Genomic DNA, 10618 nt, shown 5'->3' with positions numbered 1-10618 from the left:
AAAACTGAGATGTAATTGTGATGATGAGTTTAATTAACAAAGTGAAAGTTTAATGATGTTTTCCACTGCAAAGGTAGAAAAAAAAGCGTCTTGAATGGAAAAGGTGGGTATATTTTTGGTTCTTCTGTTTTCATCCCAGGGGTCATTCAGAGACACTGAGACTTCTGTTAACCTAGAAATGTATTAATGGGCCCCTCTGCCTGCCCCCCGCCCCCCAGTTTGGCTCTACGGGCCTTGGAGATGTTCACTTATGATTCCCAGGTATGAATCAAGACACTCCAGGCATCGTAGATGCTTGCCTAATTCCAGCTCTGCAGGTGAGATTATGCCCTGTCATGCACACCCTAGTAGGGCTTTGTGGGAAAATCCAGTGGTGTGCTTAGGCATTATTCACTCTTGCTAATGAGTAAGTCATCTTGTGTAGACAACAGAGCTGGTCTGGGGAAGCGACTCCAGGGGCTCAGAAGAAAGTTATGAGCCATGTCGGGTCTGAAGCTTAAAGTAAATTACCTGGTTGGCGCCCAGGCTAAGTGCCAGGCAGGGGGCCCGGCAAAAGCTACTGGGCTGGGTCTTTTCGCAGAGAGTGGCTGTGATGAGTTACCCCAATGCCAGCTCATAGAAACACAGTCCAACAAGTGTTTCACTTCTCACAGGCAGAAACCTTTGTGCAATCTGGCCGATGGCCTATGGACAAGAAGGGGATTTGTGGGAACTGAGGTGGCAGAGGGCAAGAAGGGCGACTGTCTAACTGCAGAGCGCAGAGAGCCCAAAGGGCGCCGCTGCCATGGCCCAGAGGGCTGGGACAGAGATGAAAGGCCCTCTGGTGCCCACCATTTTGGAAAAGTCCACACCTTCTATCGGAGGAAACACCAGAGACCTGGGGCGGGAGCTTGCTTAAGGGAAGAAGAAACGTTCTTGAGTTTCAGTTGCTGGTTCGGGATTTAGAGCGCCCAACTTGAAGCAGAACAGGGGATGAGACCAGATGCCAAGAAGCCAGATCCAACGAGGGCTGTGTCGACTCTGGAACATCAACCATGGTGCCACTGCCAGCACGAGCTAACAGAGGCCAGCCCGTGGTCAGTCCTCGGCAGCTCCCACCCAGTGTTTAAGGGCAAGAGTTGGAGGAAGATGTGAATTCATGCTAAGAGGAAAGAAGGGGGTGAGCACCTCCCCCAGAAAAGATCAACCCGAAACTGCCAAGGATTAGGGAGTTCCAAGCTTTGTGGCTAAACCTCTGACTAGGGCTTCCAGATTTAGCAAATAAAAATACAGGATGCCTGAAAAAATGGTGCTGGGACAGCTGAATGTCCATATGCAAAACTATGAAGTTGAAGCCTTTCTTTATATCATATACGAAACTTGCTCATAGATCTAAATGTAAGAACTAAAAGTATAAAACTATTAGAAGAAAACAAAGGGTAAATCGTTGTGACTTTGGGTTAGGTAAAGCCTTCTTAGGTAGGACGCCAAAAGCATAAGCAACAAAAGAAAAAGTAGATAAATTAGACTTCATCAAAATTGAAAATGTTTGTACTTCAAAGGACACAATCGAGAAAGTGAACAGACAACTCACAGAATGAAAGGAAATATTTTCAAATCATATATCTGATACAAGTATAGTATTCAGAATACACAAAGAACCCTTAAACTCAATAATAAAAAGATAAACAACCCAATTGAAAAATAGGCAAAGAATCTGAATAGATATGACTTCAAAGAAGATACACAAATGGCCAGAAAACACATAAAAAGATGCTTGTTAGCCATTAGGAAAATGCAAATCAAAACCACAGTGAGATAGCAAGCACTTCATACCCTCCAAGATGGCTATAATAAAAAAACGCCCAGAAACTAATAAGAGTAGTAAAGAAGTGGAAAAATTGGAGCCCTGTATATTGCTGGTGGGAATATAAAAAAAATATCAATAGTTTAGCTGCTGTGGAAAATTCTCAAAACGTTAGAGTTATCATATGACCCAGTAATTCCACTCCTAGGTATACAACCAAGAGAAATGAAAACATATATCCACACAAAAACTTGTGCACAAATGTTCACTGCAGCATTATTCATAATAACTCAAACATAGAAACAGCTCAATGCTCATCAGCTGATGTTCGGGTGAATGAAGTGTGTTATATCCGTCAAATGGAGTAGTATTTGGCAATAAAAAAGAACGAGGTACTGACATGTGTCACAACATGGATGAACTTTGAAGAAATTATGCTGAGCGAAGTATGTCAGTTCTAAAAGACCATGTATTGCAAGATTTCATCTATATAAAATGTCCAGAATAGGCAAATAGTAGAGTAGTGGATGTCAGGGACTGGGGAGTGGGGTTGGGTGCAAGGGGTAGAGCGTGACCACTAATGGGCATGGGGTTTCTTTTTGGGGTGATGAAAATGCTCTAAAAAAATTGATTGTGGTGATGGTTGCACAACTCTATGAATATACCAAAAAACCATTGAATTATATTCTTTAAATGGGTGAATTGTATGGAATATAAATTATACCTCAATAAAGCTGTTAAAAATACAAAATGCATAGTTAAATATGAATTTCAGATACATTGTGACTAATTTTTAGTATAAGTATGTTTCTTGCAATGTTTGGGATATACTTATACTAAAAAATTCGTCATGTTTATTTGAAATTCAAGCTGCAACAGGCATCCTGTATTTTATGTGGCAACCTCACACCTGAGTGCACTGCAATCATGTGAGAATAACTTTGAGAATGATTAAGGCTGGGGGGGCGGGTCACTATTTTTTAACCCCCCCACCACCAGGCTACCTGGAATCAGAGACCAAATCAACCTGGAGGCTCCTGATCTCATAGCCCAGAGGTGGTTCCAGCTCTCTGAACGCCCTGCCTTGAAACGTTTCCCGAGTTACTTCTAAATAGTTTGTTATCTGTTTTGCCAGCCAGGGAGGGTTTTCCTGGAAGCTCTCAGGGCTCCTACTGTGAATGAGCAGGGCGTACAGGTTATCTCTTTTCTGCATCTCGTCCTGTAATACAGGCGCATATTTCCTGTCACCTTGGTTGGAATCAGGGCAGGCCCCATGGCTCTTCTGGTTACTTTCAGATCAGTGAAAATTCTCTGGGCATCTTATTTCCCTCAAGGTCTCAGATTAGTAATTAGCACATGTCCAGCCCCATGTACTCATGAAAACACCTCACTTCACTCCTTCCCCAGCCTTGGGAAAGGGAAACAGGGAAGGGGGCTGGTTCTTCTTTCTTTACTCTGCCAGCCAGCTCCTTCCTAACTGCCCTCCCCCACTGGGGCATTGACTTCTCCAGGGAGGGGGAGAGGCAGGACATGTTCTACTGTTCTGGTACCAATGTGGAGCTGGTCTTGGAGGGTTTTTCAATTAGATTTTCTCATGTTCTGTACCAATTCATGAGAATTTTTGGATTCTATGTTTCTATGTAGCTGTCTGCTTTATTCTTATAATAGGTACATTGGTCACCAATTAAATATTGGACTTTTTGATCCCCTCCTCCATGTTTCCATCCCTGCCCTTTTTGGCCAAAAGCCTGCTTTTGGTTTTAGGGTTCATTGGCTTTGCTGGCAAGATAATCCCTTGTCTCACACAAATAAACAGCTTCAATCAAATCTTTAATAGAAGGTGATTTAACTTAATTTCAATATACAATCATTAAAAGGAAAGGAATAAGAACATTAACAGAGTATATAACAGAGCATACATCACTGAATTGGGCTGACACCTACTTCCAGATCCAAGCAGCAGCTGGGAAGTCCCTTGAACAGCAATCTGGAGTCCCATTTGGGAAGGTCCCAGGTGGTGTGTCCACCCCACGGGTGACACTTCAGAGTGCCGCCCAAAGGAGTCCTGCTTTTAACGCTGATGACTATCAGCTTGCGTGCAAATATGTAGCTCTGGCTATTATTGCAAATGCTTTGATACTTTAGTTGTAAGTCTCAGAATATTCCCTGATCCCCGGGAACTAGCCAGATTCCCAAGGCCCAAGAAGCTTCGTGACTTACTCCCTTCTTTATCTGTTGGTTCCCAAGACTTGCTAACACCATTTCTGCTGACCTGCATGTAGTCTAGCAGTTCGGCATGTAGCTCTTTCAGGGTCTTTGTTTAGTCAAAGGTCTATTGTTTCCTCTGAAGCCTGAACAAGACTATTTTACTAGCTTCCCCAACATGCCTTCAGATCTTCTGGTCAAACCTCTGCTCTAGGGATGGGTGGCCAAGCCATCTGGGCTCACACCTGGGGGTGGATGTGAATCGCCCATCTGGAGGAGTGCTGAGCTCCGGCTTGGGACCCACAGTCCCCAGAGGGTCATAGGTGTGGTCACCAGGCTTGAGTGGAGGCCTCCTGCTTGGAGGTCATCTGACTTTGGAAACACCAGGAAATTCTAGGTCATTCTCTCTACTCAGTGCTGTTGGGTACTGGTCTATGTTACTGCCACACACACACACACACACACTAATAATTTATGGGGTGTGATGCAATTATCTCAGGTTTGCATGGCTTTTAACCTGCTAACAACCACCAAGCGAAAATGTTGTGCCCTCCTAAGGCAGGTCCCCATATATTGTCTGGCAAGAAAGATAAGCAATGGCTTCTCTGCGACATTCAGGTGATAGGTTGATAGTGTGTCATCTGCACTTGCTCAGTAGGGGGTGAATCCAGGTCTCCTTCCCAGCTGCTGCGGCCCCAAGACATCCTCCTGAGAATTGTTCTGGAACTTTTCTCAGAATAGTCACCTCCTCAGATGAGTACAGAGGGAAGACATGAAGTCAGCCTTGCTTTTACTGAGACATGAGGGGAAGTTGTCTGGGCATCGGTGTCATCAAAGAACCTGGATACAGGGACAATCTCCAGGGCCAGGGCCGGGTGGAGGGCACTGTGGGGGGTGGCAGGGATGTGGGCAGGTACCTGTCCACCGTTGCTCATCAGCGTCACTCAGAGTGGCCAAGAGGTGGAAGCAGCCCAAGTGTCCATCGATGGATGACTGGAGAAGCAAAATGTGGTCTATCCATAGGATTATCCAGCCTTATTCCTTATTATGAATATTATTCACCCTTCAGAAGAAGTGAAATTCTAAAACGTGCTCCAACAGGGATGAACCTTGAGGAAGTTAGGATAAGTGAAATAAGCCAGTCACAGCAAGACAAATTCTGTAAAGATTCTACATGATATGAGGTGCCTTGAGTAGCCAAACTCATAGAGACAGAAAGTAGAGTAGTAGGTGCCAGGGGAGAGGGGAGGGGATGGGGAGTTACTGCTTAATGGGACAGGGTTTGAGCTTGGGATGATGAAAAAGTTCTGTGAATAGAGGGTGGTGATGGTTGTACAACCATGAGAATGTGCTTAATGACACCGACCTCTACACTTAAAAATAGTCAAAATGGTAAATTTTGTGTTGTGTATACTCTGCCACAAAAAAAAAAAAAAAAAGGTAAAAAAAAAGACACTATGAGGAAGAACCTCCCCTCCTGCCCTGGGAGGAACTTGAAATGGTCCTTCCAAAGTGCTGGATACACCATGACAGGGCCTCTCTTATCATTCAGCTTCTCAGCTGGGCTTTGCATCCTCCCCTTTGAGCCCAGAAGAAGGAGCAAGTCTTCTCTCTGTCCTGAGGTCAAGATGCTTAATTTGCAGTGGAACCTCTATTCTCAAGAGTAAATTCTCTCTTGCCCACAAATACTTGTTCCAAGTGGAAAACCAAGTGCCAGGCTGATCCAAGCCCTGTTACACAGCTCCCTTCCAAGGCTCACTCTAGCCCCATGTCAGTTAAGTGACTTGCCTAAGGTCATGCAGCTAGAAAGTGCTGGAAGCTGAAATTGAACCCATGTCAGTCTAACCCAAGGCCCATGGTCTTAACCACTGTTCTTTATGGCCATTCATTTTTCAAAACTCAGCTCTGATTCCCATTATCTCTGAAAGCATCTCCTGGCTGGGAGCGATCAATATCACAGCTGCCTCCTGTCCCTCTGCATCATCATAACAAGCAGGCCAGCCTCTCTGTGAATCCCTGGAGCCTTCAATATGAGCATGATGCTGTCTGAAGTCCCTTTGAGTGTGATGCATGGAGAAAAATGACTTCTGCTCTGCTAGGGAATCAAAATATTAAAGGAAGATTATGTCTTTCACAGCTGGGAGCAACTCTGATTTTTCTATGGTTCCTGTCTTTCATTGATTTGTGCTTCATTAGTCTTTTGGGAATATCTTAATTCTACAGTGTTCTGAGCAAGGAACAGATTTAGTTGGCATGGCTGGCATTGTGCAATTAGACAAAGTCCTGCTGATTACTGAACTGGAGAAAGTCATCTGAGCCCAGCGGAGCAAAATTCCAAATTGTCCTTTGTCCTTCCACATGTGTCTGCGCCAATAGTATAGCACATTAAAACGAACAGAAGAATTTTTGTTCAATAAAGAAGACCTGTTCAGTAAAGAAGATAAGGCAGACATGCAAGTGTCACTCTAAGAGAAAGTATTTGTAATATCTAAAACTGACAAAAGATTAAAATTGAGATTAAATGATACAAAAAAATTCTTAGAAGTTGTCAAGAAAAAGATTGACTCTATCTTGCTAACTTGTGTTCTTGCTTCCTGATTTAATGGTAAAAAAAATTTAATGGTTGAAAATATTTAGGCCAGGGAAGACCTGAGTCTTAGTGTGTAATGTTGTGACTGAAAATATCCAAAATTTTAGTGTATTTTCTCTAATTGATATATTGATACAGAGAGGCCACATGATGTAGTAGAAAGACCATGTTATGGTCTGAATGTGTCCCCCCAGATTCCTGTGTTGAAGCCCTGACCACTGGTGTAGCTGTATGGGAACTGGGAGCTCTAAGGAAGTAATTGAGGTTAAACAAGGTCGTAAGTGTGGGACTCTTCTCTGAGAGGATTAGTGTCCTTGTAAGAAGAGACACCAGCGAGCTCGGCTGTTTGCAAGCCAGGAAGAGAGCTCTCATCAGAAGCCGACAATGTGACACCTTGATCTTGGACTTCTTCTCAGCCTCCAAAATTAGGATAAAATAGGGACTTCCCTGGTGGCGCAGTGGTTTAGAATCTGCCTGCCAATGCAGGGGACATGGGTTCGATCCCTGGTTCAGGAAGATCCCACATGCCGCAGAGCAACTAAGCCTGTGCGCTGCAACTACTGAGCCCGCATGCTGCAACTACTGAAGCCCGCGTGCCTAGAGCCTGTGTTCCACAGCAAGAGAAGCCACCGCAGTGAGAAGCTCGTGCACCGCAATGAAGAGTAGCCCCCACTCGCCCCAACTAGAGAAAGCCTGTGCACAGCAATAGAGACCCAAAGCAGCCAAAATAAACAATAAAATAAAATTAAAAAAAATAAAGTGCTTTAAAAAAAAAAACAAAATTAGGATAAAATAAATTCTTATTGTCCAAGCTGCCTGGTTTGTGATATTTTGTTATGGCAGCCTGAGAAGACTAATACAGACCAATAGTTTGGGACCAGAAGAAATTAGTTTGGAATTCTGGTTCTTTCACTTTGCTGGTTGACCTTGGACAAGTTACTTAATCTTTCTGAGCTTGACAAGTAACACAGGATCAATGTACCTTGTTGGTAGGTTTGTTATTAGTTAGAGATAACATTTGATACAGAGTAGACACCCAATAGGGTCTAATTCAATTGTAGGATATGCCCTAAGCCGGTTTTCTTTCCTAAAGGCCAATCCTTGCCCATCCCTTGAAATGTGAAACACTGAATATTTGGTAACTTGGAGGATATGTGTTATTGGAATTGACAAGGCAAAGGGGACACTTTTCCAAATGCAATGTGTATTTCTGTATTTCTTCTTTTCATTGTTAGGTATTGGCACAGAATCTTCTTGGGAAGAAACCAGTTCACACCACTACTAATGACCACACTGGTGGTCATTACTGGTCCAAACTCCCCAATGAGGCTCTGAGGAGCTGCAAACTTACAAATAGAATCCAACCTCTTCCCTTAGACCCGGCCAAGAGAAATGCATCTTCGCCCCAAGGGAAAATGCTTTTAAAAGAGCCTATTTACTTAAAATGTGGTGAGCACTTTCATGCCAGCCACACACAACCAATATTTAACTAGACACTAACTACTAATTCTAAGGTGAGTCTTTGTGAAGGTGTCAAGAACACCGAGAATTAGACACTTAAATGTTGCTCCAATACCTGGTTCCTGCAGTCTTTGTGTGGATTGGAGAAGGTGGCATGTCTTTGCCAAAATTGATCTTACTGGTGACAAGTCTCAAAGTTGCTTCTGCAAATGTTGGAAAACTGTCACTCAACATCCCCCAAATCCTTAGGTTTAGAGTTTCTACTGAGCCTGAATTTTTGTGCGCTTGGTACAGTCACTGCTTTCCAAGCGTGGGACCATATTCCGTTGCTCTAATTATCAATTTTTTGGATGAACGTGTGGGAAGAGTCCAGAAATTCCTTTGTGATTTTTGTTACTGTGGATTCCAATGGGGCAAAATGTGAAACTGGAGAATTTATGTCGCCTTTTTAAGCTACAAAATAAATAATACTGACATTTGATCCATCAAACAGTTGCGACAACCCATGATGAACCTACTTTAAAATCGAAGGTAAGCTTCTTTTCTTCCTGGGAAGGACAACCCTCTGCCCCTTGATTATTCTCCTCCCTATTAGTCATGGAGACTTTTGTTCAGTACTTAAAATTACAGGCTCATCTACATTCCTGAAAGGCCATATCAATTGTAGGTGTCTTGAGCCATTGGCCATTGAGGATTCCAAATTTACTGCGTCATTGCCACGGGCTTTTCTAACCCCCATTCTAAGCTAATGGACTTCACGGGCAACTAAACTAGGAGTGGAGAAAGTGGTTGGTAAGAAAATATCCTGAGGATGAAAAACATTTATCATGCACCCCTGTGAACTGCTTATCGGTTCGTTGAGAATGTGTCAGTGTGTTGTTCTCTTAGAATCTCTTGGGCAGAGTGCAAACGACTTGGCCTGACATGACACCCGGGTTCCTGGCATCGGTTCTGATCCTGAAAGACACATGAGGGGTGAAGTAGCTAAGAGGTACCCGACATTCCGTGGCAGGTGACAAAGAGCATCATTCAAGAATCCACGTGGGAAGGCTAGCCCAGGAGAGGAATTTCTTGAAATTGTACATCTCTTCTCACTATATAAAATGATTTAAAAGCATTGGTCATCTGAATGACTGACAGCAGAATTCTTCTCAAGGAGGAAATAGTCGTGATATTTGGAAAACACCATGACACTTGAGGTAGGAGAAAGACCCCTTGCTTTTTCAGAGATGAGAAGAGGAGGATGAGAAAAGAGGGGGGAGGAGAGAGAGGTCAGGGGATGGGGGTGGTGGTGCTGCGGCGCCTGAGGGTCTGCAATTGGAGGTAGTTTTGCACGTGAACTTCAGTTTGAACCCTTCTCCATCTCTCTGGCCACCAATCTGCAGTGAAGCCAGTCACCCCTAACGGGTGTCCTGTGCGAGTTGGTTTTGTGCGAGTGTGCACGCCCGTTCATGTACATGTGTCCTCTCATGTGTATACCTCTCCGTGTGTGTTCATGCACGCACACATGAATAGCCAGGCATGCTCGTGCCCACACGTGCACGCATTTGCTCTGCTCGGCTTTTCTTTCTTTTTTCTGACATTCTTTTTTAAAATATTCTTTTCCATTATGGTTTATCACAGGGTATTGAATCTAGTTCCCTGTGCTACACAGTAGGACCTTGTTGTTGATCCATTCTCTATAAAATCGTTGGCATTGGCTAATCCCACACTCCCAGTCCTTCCCTCCCCCACCCCCTCCCCCTTGGCAACCACAGGTCTGTTCTCTATTTCTGTGAGTCTTTTCCTGTTTTGTAGATAGGTTCATTTGTGCCATATTTTAGATTCTACATATAGTGATATCATATGGTATTTGTCTTTCTCTTTGTGACTTACTTCACTTAGTATGATCATCTCTAGGTCCATCCATGTTGCTGCAAATGACATTAATTTGTTCTTTTTTTATAGCTGAGTAGTATTCCATCGTATATATGTACCACATCTTCTTTATCCATTCATCTGTCGATGGACATTTAGGTTGTTTCCATGTCTTCGCTATTGTGAATAGTGCTGCTATGAACATAGGGGTGCATGTCTCTTTTTGAATTATAGTTTTGTCCAGGTATATGCCCAGGAGTGGGATTGCTGGATCATATGGTAATTTTATTTTTAGTTTTCTGAGGAACCTCCATACTGTTTTCCATAGTGGCTGCACCAACTTTCATTCTCACCAACAGTGTAGGAGGGTTCCCTTTTCTCCACATCCTCTTCAGCATTTGTTATTATGCTTGGGTTTTCATGTGTGCTTGTGTGTTCACATGCTGGAGACCCTGCCCCAGGGCCAGGGCCTGGAGGCTGAAACTTCAGGAAACCATTGGATGAATGGAGAGGACCTCACACTGCTGCATCTGACATGGAGTTGGGGGTCCAAGCTGACGTCGTTGAGGTCTGGGGGATGGGGAGAACCCCACTCGACATGTGGCTACAGCTTTATTTTTTGTTTTATTGAGGTATGGTTGACAAATAAAATTGTAATGTATTTAAAATGTACAATATGGGGATTAGATATCCGTATACTTTGTGAGAGATTCCCACCA

The sequence above is a fragment of the Balaenoptera physalus genome, assembly GCF_965194825.1.
Source record: "Balaenoptera physalus genome assembly, chromosome: 4".
Classification (NCBI taxonomy): Eukaryota; Metazoa; Chordata; class Mammalia; order Artiodactyla; family Balaenopteridae; genus Balaenoptera; species Balaenoptera physalus.
This window is presented reverse-complemented; position numbering follows the sequence as displayed.